At 47.4% G+C, this 12,380-nt stretch overlaps 1 long non-coding RNA gene across 29 annotated transcripts in view; it reads right to left on the bottom strand.

The window, feature by feature from the left end:
* The window catches only part of LOC111550512, a 310,717-nt gene that overhangs the window by 104,913 nt on the left and 193,424 nt on the right, over window positions 1-12,380 (bottom strand). For 28 of the 29 annotated variants that reach the window (XR_002734093.3, XR_003309486.2, XR_003309492.2 and 25 more), the window contains one exon: window positions 8,892-9,020. This is a non-coding gene — a long non-coding RNA (uncharacterized LOC111550512). Of the gene's footprint in view, window positions 1-3,015; window positions 3,358-8,891; window positions 9,021-12,380 lie in introns of all 29 variants that reach the window. The other variant, XR_003309478.2, reaches the window with a different exon arrangement.

Genomic DNA, 12,380 nt, shown 5'->3' with positions numbered 1-12,380 from the left:
TTCCTCCATAATCCCAATCTAATGATAAGAGGAATCAGACAACCCTAACAGAGGTACGTTCGATGAAATACCTGACCAGTCAAAACAGGTCATCAAAACTCAAAACTGTCAAGGTCATCAAAAACCAGGAGAATCTGAGAAAGCGGCAAGGCCCATACGGGCCTAAGAAGACATGATCACTAAATGTGATGTGGGACCCCAGATGGGACCGTGGACCAGAAGAAGGACACTAGGTAAAAACTAAAATAATGCTTCAACTTCAGTAAACAATAAAGTATCCGTATTGGTCCATTAACTGTGACAAATGTGCCACACTAACGCAAAGCATTAGTAAGAGGGAAAACTGGGAGCGAGGTATATGGGAACTTTTTGAACTATTTTCACAATTCTCCTGTAAATCTAAACTCTTCTGAAAATAGTTTATTTTTTAAAAGTGTCTGGAGGATGTGCACAAGGGTGTGGAAGCAGAGGGGCTACAGGTAAAAAATCATGACATCTGGAATATTTCCTTCAACTTTTGCTCCCCACGGTGACTATCTTACCCTGTTCCCATTAAACTCTGAACAACGTTATCAGCCTGAAAAATGGATTGGCATAAATGTGTAATGTTGAAGCTGGGAGGGACTATGGCGGCCATCCAGCCCCCTGCTTTTAATGACACTTGAGGAAAATCGAATCCAAAGACCAGAAGCGGCTGGGCTCAGTGGCTCACTCCTATAATCCCAGCACTTTGGGAGGCTGAGGCAGGCGGATCACCTGAGGTCGGGAGTTTGACGCCAGCCTGACCAACATGGAGAAACCCTGTTTCTACTAAAAATACAAAATTAGCCAGATGTGGTGGCACATGCCTGTAATCCCAGCTACTGGGGAGAATTACTTGACCCCGGGAGGCAGACATTGTGGTGAGCTGAGATCATGCCATTGCACTGCAGCCTGGGCAAGAAGAGTGAAACTCCTTTAAAAAAAAAAAAAACAGAACCAAATGACCAGTGAATGTTCAGTTCAGTGCCCACGGGTAGAGCTGAAATCCTCAGGGTCCTGGAAGAGTGACGGACAGCAATGTCAGCCAGTCCTCAGAACAGCCCACTCTGCAGAGGAAACTGAGGTTCACAAGGGCCAAGAGCCTTCTTCCCAGCCAGAGGGCTGGCAAGCAGCAAAGCAGAGAGCCAGGCTCAGGTCTCCTTTCTGGCTTCACAGAAGTGCTACCTCCCTACTACCACTAACCCTCACACTCCCCTACCCATGTCCCCATGGCCAGTCACTTTCCCGTTTCCTCCCACAGCAGCAGGGGGCTACGGCTGAAGACTCAGGTAAGATGCAATTCAGGGAGGATGGCACTTAGATTGGTTTCTCTTTTTTTTTTTTTTTTTTTTCTTGATTCTGTCTTTATGAAACTTTTCTTTAACCCAACATTGTTTAAGTCCTGATGTGATTTCTCGTGAGCTTGAAGCCAGGGTGCCTACGCTCTGCAAAGGAAGAAAAACGCCAATATGAGTCCTTGAGACTCAGTGTTGTTGTGCAGTCCACGGACAGGCCAATGTCCTAACTTCGAGGTTTCATTTTTGGAGGAAAAAAAATTCCGCAGGATGTAGGATGCCCTGCATCCCACAATGAGTATGCCTCCGTCGCATCCAGCTCTGGGAGGGTGACCAAACTAAAAAGGAAACAGTTACAAGCAAAAGGACACAAATTACCCGCAGAGTCATTATTACTCACAGCAACTCAGGCCCAGGGTCTATGTGGTGCAGGGTTTCTGAAACCCGGCCTATACCTGGGAATGAGGGAGAGAACGAGAGGCCTGGATGCTGGGTGGAGGTTCTGTTATTTACCGTTACAAATTTAAAAATAAAACCTCCCAAAGTGCTGGGATTATAGGAGTGAGCCACCGAGCCCGGCCGCTTCCGGTCTTTGGATTCGATTTTCCTCAAGTGTCATTGAAAGCAGGGGGCTGGATGGCTGCCATAGTCCCTTCCCAGCTTCGACATTACACACTTATGCCAATCCATTTTTCAGGCTGATAACATTGTTCAGAGTTTAATGGGAGCAGGGTAAGATAGTCACCGTGGGGAGCAAAAGTTGAAGGAAATATTTGAGGAGCTTTTCCTAACTCCTCAAATAAACCTGGATCCCAAGAACAGAAAGGAGAAAGGTGAGTGTGAGGGAGGAATTGGAGTGCAAGCTCAGAGGTCCTTGAGGGAGGGAGGAGAAGGTGTCTGCTTTCGGGAAATGGCAATAAGAGGTATGTTGGGATGGAGATACCCAAATGTGTAGCACTTATACAGATTTAGCAAATGGTCCTCTCACTAGTAAAAGCTTCTAAACATTAACCTTAAGTTAAAAAAAAAAAAAAAGAAAAGAAAAACAATTTTGAAATTATGCAAAAGCCCAGAACATTCCGCAGGAAGATGCCTTCATTTGCAAACTTGAGCATATTACATAATCATCTCCATTTCCTCACAGGTTGTGAAGAGTAAATGAGATAATATAATGTAAAGTGCTTGAAACACCATGAATAATGCATTTGAGCTATTACTATTTTTACCATAATTACTGGTAGATTAGAAGTAGTCTCTTCATAGCCATCTTGATTACTACTAGTACTAACACGACCATCACCGAAAACACTGCTACTACTATAAGGATAGCACTTTATTAGTGGCGCTTAATAGTATCTATTATAATTCTCAATACTTAGCATATTTCAGGAGGAAAACTGACTGATGGACTGATATAATGCACAATTAAGGAAATGAACAAGCAATTAGATACATTCCTATAATGTGAGGGGTGTATCTTAAAAGGAAAGCGGTCCCATAGGTTGCAAAGAGCAAAACCAGGAGTCAAGAGCTGTCTCTAGTCTCAGGAGCTGGATGCTGTGAACACAGGGTGTTCAATAAATACCTAACTGATGTCTGAGCAAGAAAGAGACAAAGAATGACAACGGTCAATTGGGTTCAGCTTAGGCAAACACTCAAAGCCAGGATACAATCAGAACAGGACAAGAGAGGCTCTTACAGTCACTTGATTCAGAGTCCTTGTTTTAAAGATGGGGCCGTGAAGGACCAAAGGGGTCAGTTGGGGATCAACACTCAAAGGGCAGCTTTGGGCCAAGGCAGTGAAACCAGCCTGGTGAGCTGAGATGCACGTTACCCAGTAAATACAGGTAAACAGACTGTGTCTCTGCAGTGTGATAGTTAATTTTGTGTGTCAACTTCACTGGTCCACAGGATTTCCAGAGAGCTGGTTAAACAGCATTTCTGAGTATGTCCAGATGAGGTTATCATTTCAACCAGGAGACTGAGTGAAGCAGATGGTCCTCTCCAATGCGGGGTGGGCCTCACTCAGCCCACTGAGGACCTGAATAGAACAGAAAGGCACAAGAAGGTTGAATTTCATCTCTGCCTTATTGCTTGTGCTGGGACATCGATCTTCTCCTGCCCTTGGCATTCCTGATTCTCAGGCCTTCTAACCCAGACTGGAATCTACACCACAGGCTCTCCAGCCCTCTGCCCTTTCTGATACAACAGCTGCTTTCCTAGGTCTCCAGTTTGCAGGTGGCAAATCACAGAACCCCTCAGGCTCCATAACTGCATGAGCCAATACCTTATAATAAATAAATATCCTAGATATAGATATAAATATCAAAGTAGATATCGATATAGACATGGATATGCATCGATCTTCATCTTCCATTGGTCCTGTTTCTCTGGAAAACTCTGACTAATACACCTGTATATTTTAAAGACTTTAAAGAAGGATAAAGCTGTTTTTTTATCCACTCTGTTTACTCCTCATAGTCTATCTCAGCACCTGACTCATAGCAGGAAAGTGGACAAGGGCAGAGAGGACACGAGGGAATGGCTACCTCCTTCCAGTCACCACACAAGGTGCTGGGGAGGTGGGTTCGGTGAGACCCAAGGCTCTGCTCCCAGGGAAAGTTGGAGAGACCATGTTCCCAAACACATCCCCCTATCAGCAGATCCCTTCCCACAAAAGGCACTGTAGAGAGAAAGATCCTCATCTTCAGAAGAAACAGAGCTGAAAGAAGGGGCTAGGAGTGGGCAGAGAACAACGGTGGTGAAGTAGAGACGTATGGAGAGGGGGTGAGGAGCAGCACGAGAGAGTACAGAGAATGTGCCGGGAGAACAGGGGGGCAAAGGGCAGGTTTAAGGGATTCAGAAGACTCATGTACTGATTTGAGAGCCACCATCCACGAGCAGGGGAATCTCAAGCAATGCAATTGCTCCAAGCCTCCAGTCCCTTCATCTGTGAAATTCTGGGATCACGAAGCTGGCTTCACTCCCTGTGATTTCCTTCAGAGAAAGCACAGCGGCTTTTCTCCTTTATTCCAGGCACAGGCACCCCGCACAGTCGCACACTGCAGGTTCTCGTTTGATATTTGTGCATTACAAGAAAGGAGAAAGGATGAGCAATCACTTTATAAACTGTAAAGTCCTGGAGAGATGACAGGGCTGCCTTTGTTTCTCAAGACAGACTGGGGAGCTTCTGAAGGGGGAATACTTTCTTCCTCACTTTGCCTTTCCAGCCCCAAGTCAGTGTCCTGAATTCACTCAACCCAAGAAAACGTTCTCCAAGCATGTCCTATGTGCTGTCAAAATGCCAAAAGCTGGAAGCAGACAGAGAACAAGACCCAGACCCTGTAATCCAGGGGAGGAGAGCTGATGTTCAGGAAAGTGAAATGCTGCTTCTGGAGACAGAAGAAATGCCCCCAGGGAGAGGATCAGAATTGACTATGCCAAAGCCCAGCCTTTCCTCAAAACCATAATGATAATCAACACCCAGAGTGACAGCTGCAGAGGGTGGTCACCTGTGTGGCTGGCTGCTATGTGAGCTGGACTGAAAGACACTCAGAAATGCTTTCGTTTTCAGGGCTTGGCACAGCCACAGCCACTGCTCCCCGCTTGGGCCTAGCTCATTACAAGCATCACAGAGGAAGCTCCGTATCTGTGGGTGTGACGGTGTATGATCAGTGAAAGATGTTATCAGAAGAAAAAAAAATTAGGCACATTTTCCCCTAGACTTACTAATCCTTCCTCTGCAATTACCCTCATGTTTTGACATTAATTGAACTCTGTCTTTACTACTAAAAATAAACTCCAGGGCAATTGCAATGCACCAAAAACCTCAATATGAAACCACAAGAAACAGTAATAGAGAAATGGGCCAATACCAAAGGTGTTTTGAGAAGATGTTTCTGTTTCAAGTGTAGAGTTCCGAGTGGGCCGAGAGTTCTTTCAAATCCTGTGGACATCAAGTACAGGAAGCAATCTTTACACACATGCCTTGTGGCAAAAGACTGGTGCCGGCTTGTATTCCTTGACAGGGAAGCAGGAGCCTGCTGATGCGGTGTCAACAAAGGCCAGGGGGCCAGCATGGCCAGTGTGGTAGTATCAGGCAAGGAGCCAGCAGATGACACCAGGGGGAGGCAAGGCCAGGAGAGGAGTCCAAAAGAGCAAGTGAGAGTCTAAAGGGAAGAAGCCCATCCTGTCTGCATATCCAGGGAGTGGGGCCAGCGGTGAGCAAGAATGACACTGACAGGTCAGGAGCTGGACAGGTCAGGAGCTGGAAGGAGAAACAAGCAGGCTCCCATTCATTGCCCATTTCCTCGGGCAAGGTTCCGTCATCCTCACAAGCAGACCAAGTGGCTTCTGGTCCATGATGTGGCTGGGAAAACTGAAGTCTGGCTGGGTGTGTGGTGTGTGCCTGTAGTACTAGCTACTCAGGAGGCTGAGGTGGGAGGATCGCTTAAGCCCAGGAATTGGAGGCTAGCCTGGGCCACATAGCTAAGTCCCTGTCTTTAAAAAAAATTTTTTTTTAAATTTTATGTGTGTTTTGAGACAGTCTTGCTCTGTCGCCCAGGCTGGAGTGTAGCGGCGCGATCTTGGCTAACTGCAACCTCTGCCTCCTGGTTTCAAGTGACTCTTGTGCCTAAGCCTCCCAAGTAGCTGGGATTACAGGTGTGTGCCACCATGCTCAGCTAATTTTTGTATTTTTAATGCTGGCCAGGTTGGTCTCGAACTCCTGGACTCAAGTGATCCGCCCACCTCAGCCTCCCAAAATGCTGGAATTACAGGCGTGAGCCACTGTGCCTGGCAAGATTTTTTTTTTTTTTTTTTTTTTTTTTTTAAGAAAGAGAGAAGTTTGACAAGCTGTAAAAGACTCACCTAGAGTCACATAGGCAGTGGTAGGTGGAGCCTGGGGTAGACCCTAAGTGTCTGACTCTGTTCCTGGTGCCTTTGCTTGCATGGCAGGCAGCAGTCCTGACTCATGGGTGGGAAAGGTGAGGATTCCCTCCAATTGGTGTGCATCCCAGCCAGGCTGATTTCTAGGCAGGTACAGACAGGCAGGCTCCCAGTGCGAGAAGTGCCTTTAGGACAAGTAGAACTGCGGGCACAGACACAAATGCCTGGGCCTTTCTTCAGGTTCTGTCATAGAACAGACTGCCTGAGGCTGTGCTCAGGACTACGGGCCTCAGAAACCCAGCACTTGCCCCTGCTCTGTCTTTCTGCTCCCAGCAGCTGAATTCTAGGGAAATGTCTCTCCGTCACCCCACCCAGAGACAGACCTGCCAAGCTTTTGGCTTTCAGATTCTCTGCATGACTGAGGTCCCATCAGCCTTTTTCCCCAATATGTGACTAGCTTATTCCAGCCCTCCAGGTGCAACAGGGCATGGGGATCAGCTGGAAAGGCTGCTGCCCCTGTACGCTCTCCTGCTCCCTAAGCCTGCATCAGCAGCATCGGCTCCCAAGACATAATTCAATGACTGTCCCTGAGGGTCAAAAAGAGCTACAAGGCCGAGATGGGTGGATCACGAGGTCAGAAGATCGAGACCATCCTGCCTAACATGGTGAAACCCTGTCTCTAATAAAAATACAAAAAAATTAGCCGGGCGTGGTGACGGGCGCCTGAAGTCCCAGTTACTCGGGAGGCTGAGGCAAGAGAAAGGCTTGAACCCGGAAGGTGGAGCTTGCAGTGAGCTGAGATCGTGCCACTGCACTCCAGCCTGGGCGACAGAGCAAGATTCCATCTCAAAAAAAAAAAAAAAAAAAGTTGCGTAGGGCTCCCAAGGAAGGCTTGTCAGCTGTAGACATTGTAGTAGCAGAAGTGAGAAATTCGACAATGAAATGAAAATGAATGCATAATATGAATGCACAAAGGTGCTTAGCTCTAAACAATGGAAAGGATTTTTACTTGCTAAACAGCAGCTTGGCTCCCAGTATGCTTTATGCACAAGCATCTTTCAAGAGCCACAAGAGGCAGCACCTGCTCCAGGAAGTCTCCCTGCATGGAGAAAGTCCCCTCCACCATCCTTATATACACCTAGTGAGTATGGAGTATCGTATGTGTGCCAGTCTCCCCACCTGACTGAAGGGCAAGGCCTCATGCTCTTCACCTCTGCCCGCCACAAGAATACTGACTGTCACAGCAGATTTGAAATGCAAATGCGTTTTTGAAAATTTAAGGCACGATACAAAAGATGATATATGTAGCAGAACAGGAGTACAATTCTCTGCTATGTTCTCAGTTCTGACTTCTCTGTCCTCTCACCAGTCCACACCTTCTCACCCACCTTTCCACCCTTGCATAACTTTCAAATTCATGATAGGAATCACGTCAGTTTCCTTTTCATCATGTCGTTTATTCTTTCCAACATCTTACTTAAAAAAAAATTGCAACTGACCTCATTCTTTCCTCTGAACCTTTAAAAAACTTTCTTCTTTTAGTTATTTCTCTGTCTCTTTTTCCCTCTCCTTTCAACTACTTATTCATTTGTTCTTTCACCCTGGGTCAGGCATTATGCCAGATCTTGGGATGTGTAAGACAGTCCTTGCTCTAAGAAATTTCACCAGCAATAGGGGGAACGGGCAGGGGAAGGGGCAAGGGACATTTCAACCCAGTGCAATAGCCATGGTATAATGGAGCCATGTCTTCACTTGCCCGCTGCTGTCCAGTGGAGGAAGTAATCAACTCTGCTTTTGGTGAGGGGCTGGGTACAACTGAGAAGGTGATTCTCAGCTGTTTCCCAGGCTGACTTGGTGATAGGTGAAAAGCTGGGGGGACAGCAAATGAAGGACTTCAAAATAACCTGGTACATGGAAGGTATTCTAAATGGCATGATTGATGAATAACTTGCAAAAACTCTCTTGTATTTTGGAGCATTTCTTCCTCAGTGCAAGGCAGCATGCTACGAGCTATTTTTCTCCAATATCTCATTCAACACATGCAATATCTTCATGAGGTAGGCACTAATACCATCCCTATTTTACTAATGAGGAGATCAAGGCTTTGAGAGGCCGAGCAACTTGTCCAAAGGGAGGCAAGTAGCAAAACCAAGAAAACCCAAGTCTACTGAAGCACTCAGTCTTAACCTCTAACCCTTTACCCCCTGCACCCTCAGCCTTAGTGTGGAAGGAGCATGGAATTCAAGGAGGTGAAAGGAGGAAGCACAGGTTGGCTGGGAAAGGAGGAAGAGCTCATGTTCTGGATGTCCCGAAGGTGTTTCAATCTGACTACACAACCCTCACCCCACCTTTTCCTCTTTTCCCCAAGGCTGTTTCCACATGTTTTCGCAAGACAGCTGGAGCATCCTGCAGCTTCTGCTACAAGTGGGGCATTCACTAGGAGATGGTGGGCTCCTCCCTCCACTTGGGATAGAGGGAGAGCTTCCTAGGCACAATGAATAAGTGGACTAGACTCTGAGAACCAGGTCAAGGTGAGGTTATGGGGAGCCAGCTTCCCAAGCACGTTGGAGTGGCACAGGAAGACACGCTGAGAGGTCAAGAACCACAACCCAGGTTGTGCTGCAAGAGATCATCAACTCCAAAAGCTATTTTTGGTTTCACAAGGATCAGGAGGATGAAGTCCCTTACCTTAATTCTCCAATCTCAAAATACTCCAGCTTTAGTTCAGGTAAGGACAGTTCTCAAGTCCATCCAGAGTGCTGAAGGGATATGTTTTTTTCAGATTAAAAGTGTCTAAATCCCAGGTGTAACAGGATTCTAGAAACACATAAGAAAAGGATACATATTAATATCAATGTTTACCTTGAATAGATTTGGTAATGAGATATTTCATTCATTTAAAAGATAAAGACTGCATATTTACTACATGCTGAATGAGGAGCACAAGAAGGAGAAGACATTTAATGAGCAATGTTTATGTGCCAAGCACTGTGTTAGGCATTTTATATACATTAAACCATTTAATCCTATGAGGTCGGTTTTGATAGCCCCCATTTCTGAAGTCACACAGGCAGCCAGGCCAGAAGTGATGGTTGAATCTTTCTGACTCATAAGCCCCTACCCATTAATCATGTTTCCCTCCCCTACTACAGCATTTTCATTCACCTTCTTCCAAGAAAACTAGGTAGAGTTGAATAAGAAACATACCCCATAACTTCATTCTGAGAATGGCCAGTCCCTGGGTGCTCAGCCCATTTCACACACAGTGGGGATCCTGTGAGCCATGGAGGCTGCATCAGACTAACTTTGTCGTAAGTTTTATCTGAGCCCAACACTGTCATCTGGTAACATGTGTTCCGTGGACCTCATGCATTATTCAGGAAACAAAAAAATGTAGCCCCACCAGAGATTCTTAACTGATCATAAGGATGGCTAGATCCTGAGGTGGTCAAAAGGGGTGGGACAGTGTGGAGAATGAGGTCCAGGAGCCACCCTTCTACGCTACCCTGAAGCAGCGCCTCGTACTTGGCCTGGGGGTTCAGGCACTGACCTTCTCCTGTCCTTCCAAGAACCGTGATGCTCCGGGGTGGCCCCCACAGAACACTCCATTCGTACATTTACAATAGGGTGCCCTTTTCCCTTTTCAGGCCCCCCACCCCCTATTCTTTGGCAGCCAAATTATGAATGAGATGAAGCTTAGTCAGCGCAAACTCAGAATAAAGAACCCTGCAAAGTTCTGAAGGGGAATTTGCTCTGAACTCTGGAATAGCTGGTGAAACATCCTTGCCCCACAGGCAAGAACAGAGGGTGGGGGGCTTGCATTTCCCACTTGGATTTCCTCATCTCTCCCCGAGGAACAACTTGGCCATAAGTGTCTTCTCTGAGGCCCTCTGGTTGTCTGTCATATTCCTTCCTTAGATGTGTTGGTATCACGGACAGGCCTGCAATTGTTCTGCAAGCCTCAGAGTCCTCGCCTCCTCCCATTCAGTGCTGGCTTAACGCATCCTGCACTCAGAGTCCAGTTCCCAGCAGCACAGAGTGAATTCCCCCTTACCCTGAAAAGTCCCCTTGACTAGCTAGGCACGCAGAAAGATGCTGTCCTCAGCGCCTCTGGGCTCCCCAGTGAGCAGCCTCCCACACGCCTCAGGCATTGTGACCGGGAAAGCACTTTTAGCTTTATTGTCAAAATGCATTTGCTTCATTACCCAAAAAGAGCAGAGGCACAGCCTCCTGGGTGATGGTGGGCTCTTCTCAGGCTTCCTGGGCTGGCGTCCCAGTTCTACTACCTAAAGAGACTTTTTAGGACCCTGAACAAGTACTCAAACTTGAGCTCTCTGAGCCTCAGTTTCTCATCTTAGAGGCTTGTTCCTGGTGTTAAGTGAGAATCTTTGCAGAGTTTAGCACTTGTCTCTGGATATTGAGCCCATAGACATGTCAGCTTTTATTAGTACCACTTAGGCAAATGCTAGAGACTTAACTTCTTCCTCTCCTCCCAAGAGGAAACGGAAAGGCCACCCCTCTCTCTATCTCACCACAGTGACGTAGTGTAGGGGCTCAGCACGTGGGGCCAAGGGAACAAATGAAGGCAGTGAGATTGGGCCAAAGCCTGGGGCTTCAGTCAAAGGTTCTTAGCTCCAGGCCTGGCTGCCACCCTCCCTTCCCAGTGTACTCATCTGTGAAAAAGAGTGGATTCAAACATTAGCCGTCTGCCAGGTGCGCTGACAGGATTAAATGAGACAGTGCGTAAAAGAGGCGCTCTGTAAACTACCAAGGAAATCCAGCTAATTACAACAACAGTGCCTTTACTGGCAAATGCTGTAGAGGACATTTCACTAAGGACTATTCTCCTGGGACCTCACTGAACACACACACACACACACACACACACACACACACACACACACACAATCCCCAAGAAGTCAGCAGACAGACATAACCTTTCTTCCCATTTTACAGATGTGGAAACTAAAGTTCAGAGGAGCTAAGGAGGCTGCCTGACACTAAGAGACAAATCCACAAATATAGGGCTGAAGTGTTGGTTTGCAAGCTGATGTCCTCTCCTCCCTCCCAGGGGCTGGGAAGAGGGGATTGCAATAACCCAGCATGTTGGCTCCTGCAGAAAAAAGACCCTTTTTCCAAGGCAGCCAAACTGATTAACGTTTTTAATTAATGTTTTTAGCCACACACACAAAACAACGCTCCATGGAAATTAAAGAAATTAAAATTTCTAAGCTTCTCCCAGGAGCTGCCAAGAATCCTGGGCAGACCAGGGTGTTTGCAGCCGAATGCAAAGCAGAAGGTCATAGCCCCACCTGAAAACGCTGAACCTGCTTAGCAGGGGGTCACTTCCCACCCACAGAGTGACAGGCCACTAGGAGAGAACTTGCTCAGAAATATGCCAATGCCAGTAATTGGTGGGAGAAGCAGGGAGTGCAGAGGAAGGTCTGATGGGAGGTGCTGAAGCCTGGGACTGAAGGGACAGGTGGCTGCCCCCAGACCCTCTGGCTATCCTCCCAGCTGACACAGTTCTCAGGGATGGGATATCCACCTGCTGTGTCATTGACTGAGGTACCTGCACCTGATGTGGCCAAGCCAGCCATGGGCTTTCTAAGGACACTGACAACACTTCCCTGATGCTGCCTGGGACCGCAGAAAGTCGTGCCGGGCCCAATGCTGTGTTCTGATGTCTGTGGAGCCTGAGTGCCAAGGCCAGGCAGACTCAGGATCTCCGAGGCTCCCAGGAGGTTCGGGGCAGAGGTGTGCTCTGTGTTAACATCTGTTCTCCTCTGCCAGCAGAATATCAAGCATGCCACAGTTTCAGATCATCCATTCCTCTCCACAGGCCAAGAGGCAGGGCCGTATTATCTTCCTTGTCCAACCAGAAGGTGAATTGCACAGGGGCTAGGTAACCTGAACAAGGACAGGCAGTCCCATGTGCAAGGCAGGTCTCTGTTGGAAAGACGGAGAGACCCAGGGTATAACACACAACACTGACTAATCACCAGCTCTGCTACCAGCAAGGTGGCTCATCCTGCACAGCTGTTGGCCTTGGATGCCACCAGAATGTGGCTCAGGCAGTGGGGCCAACTGGGTGGGCAGATGGCAGCGAGGACTAGCCACCAAGGACTAGGGTAGGAGCCCTTGGCCACTTGGCAGGAGACAGTGAACAAGCTTCAA

The sequence above is a fragment of the Piliocolobus tephrosceles genome, chromosome 7, assembly GCF_002776525.5.
Source record: "Piliocolobus tephrosceles isolate RC106 chromosome 7, ASM277652v3, whole genome shotgun sequence".
Classification (NCBI taxonomy): Eukaryota; Metazoa; Chordata; class Mammalia; order Primates; family Cercopithecidae; genus Piliocolobus; species Piliocolobus tephrosceles.
Note: the sequence above shows the minus strand (reverse complement) of the source record. Positions and strands in the feature narration are given on the sequence as shown.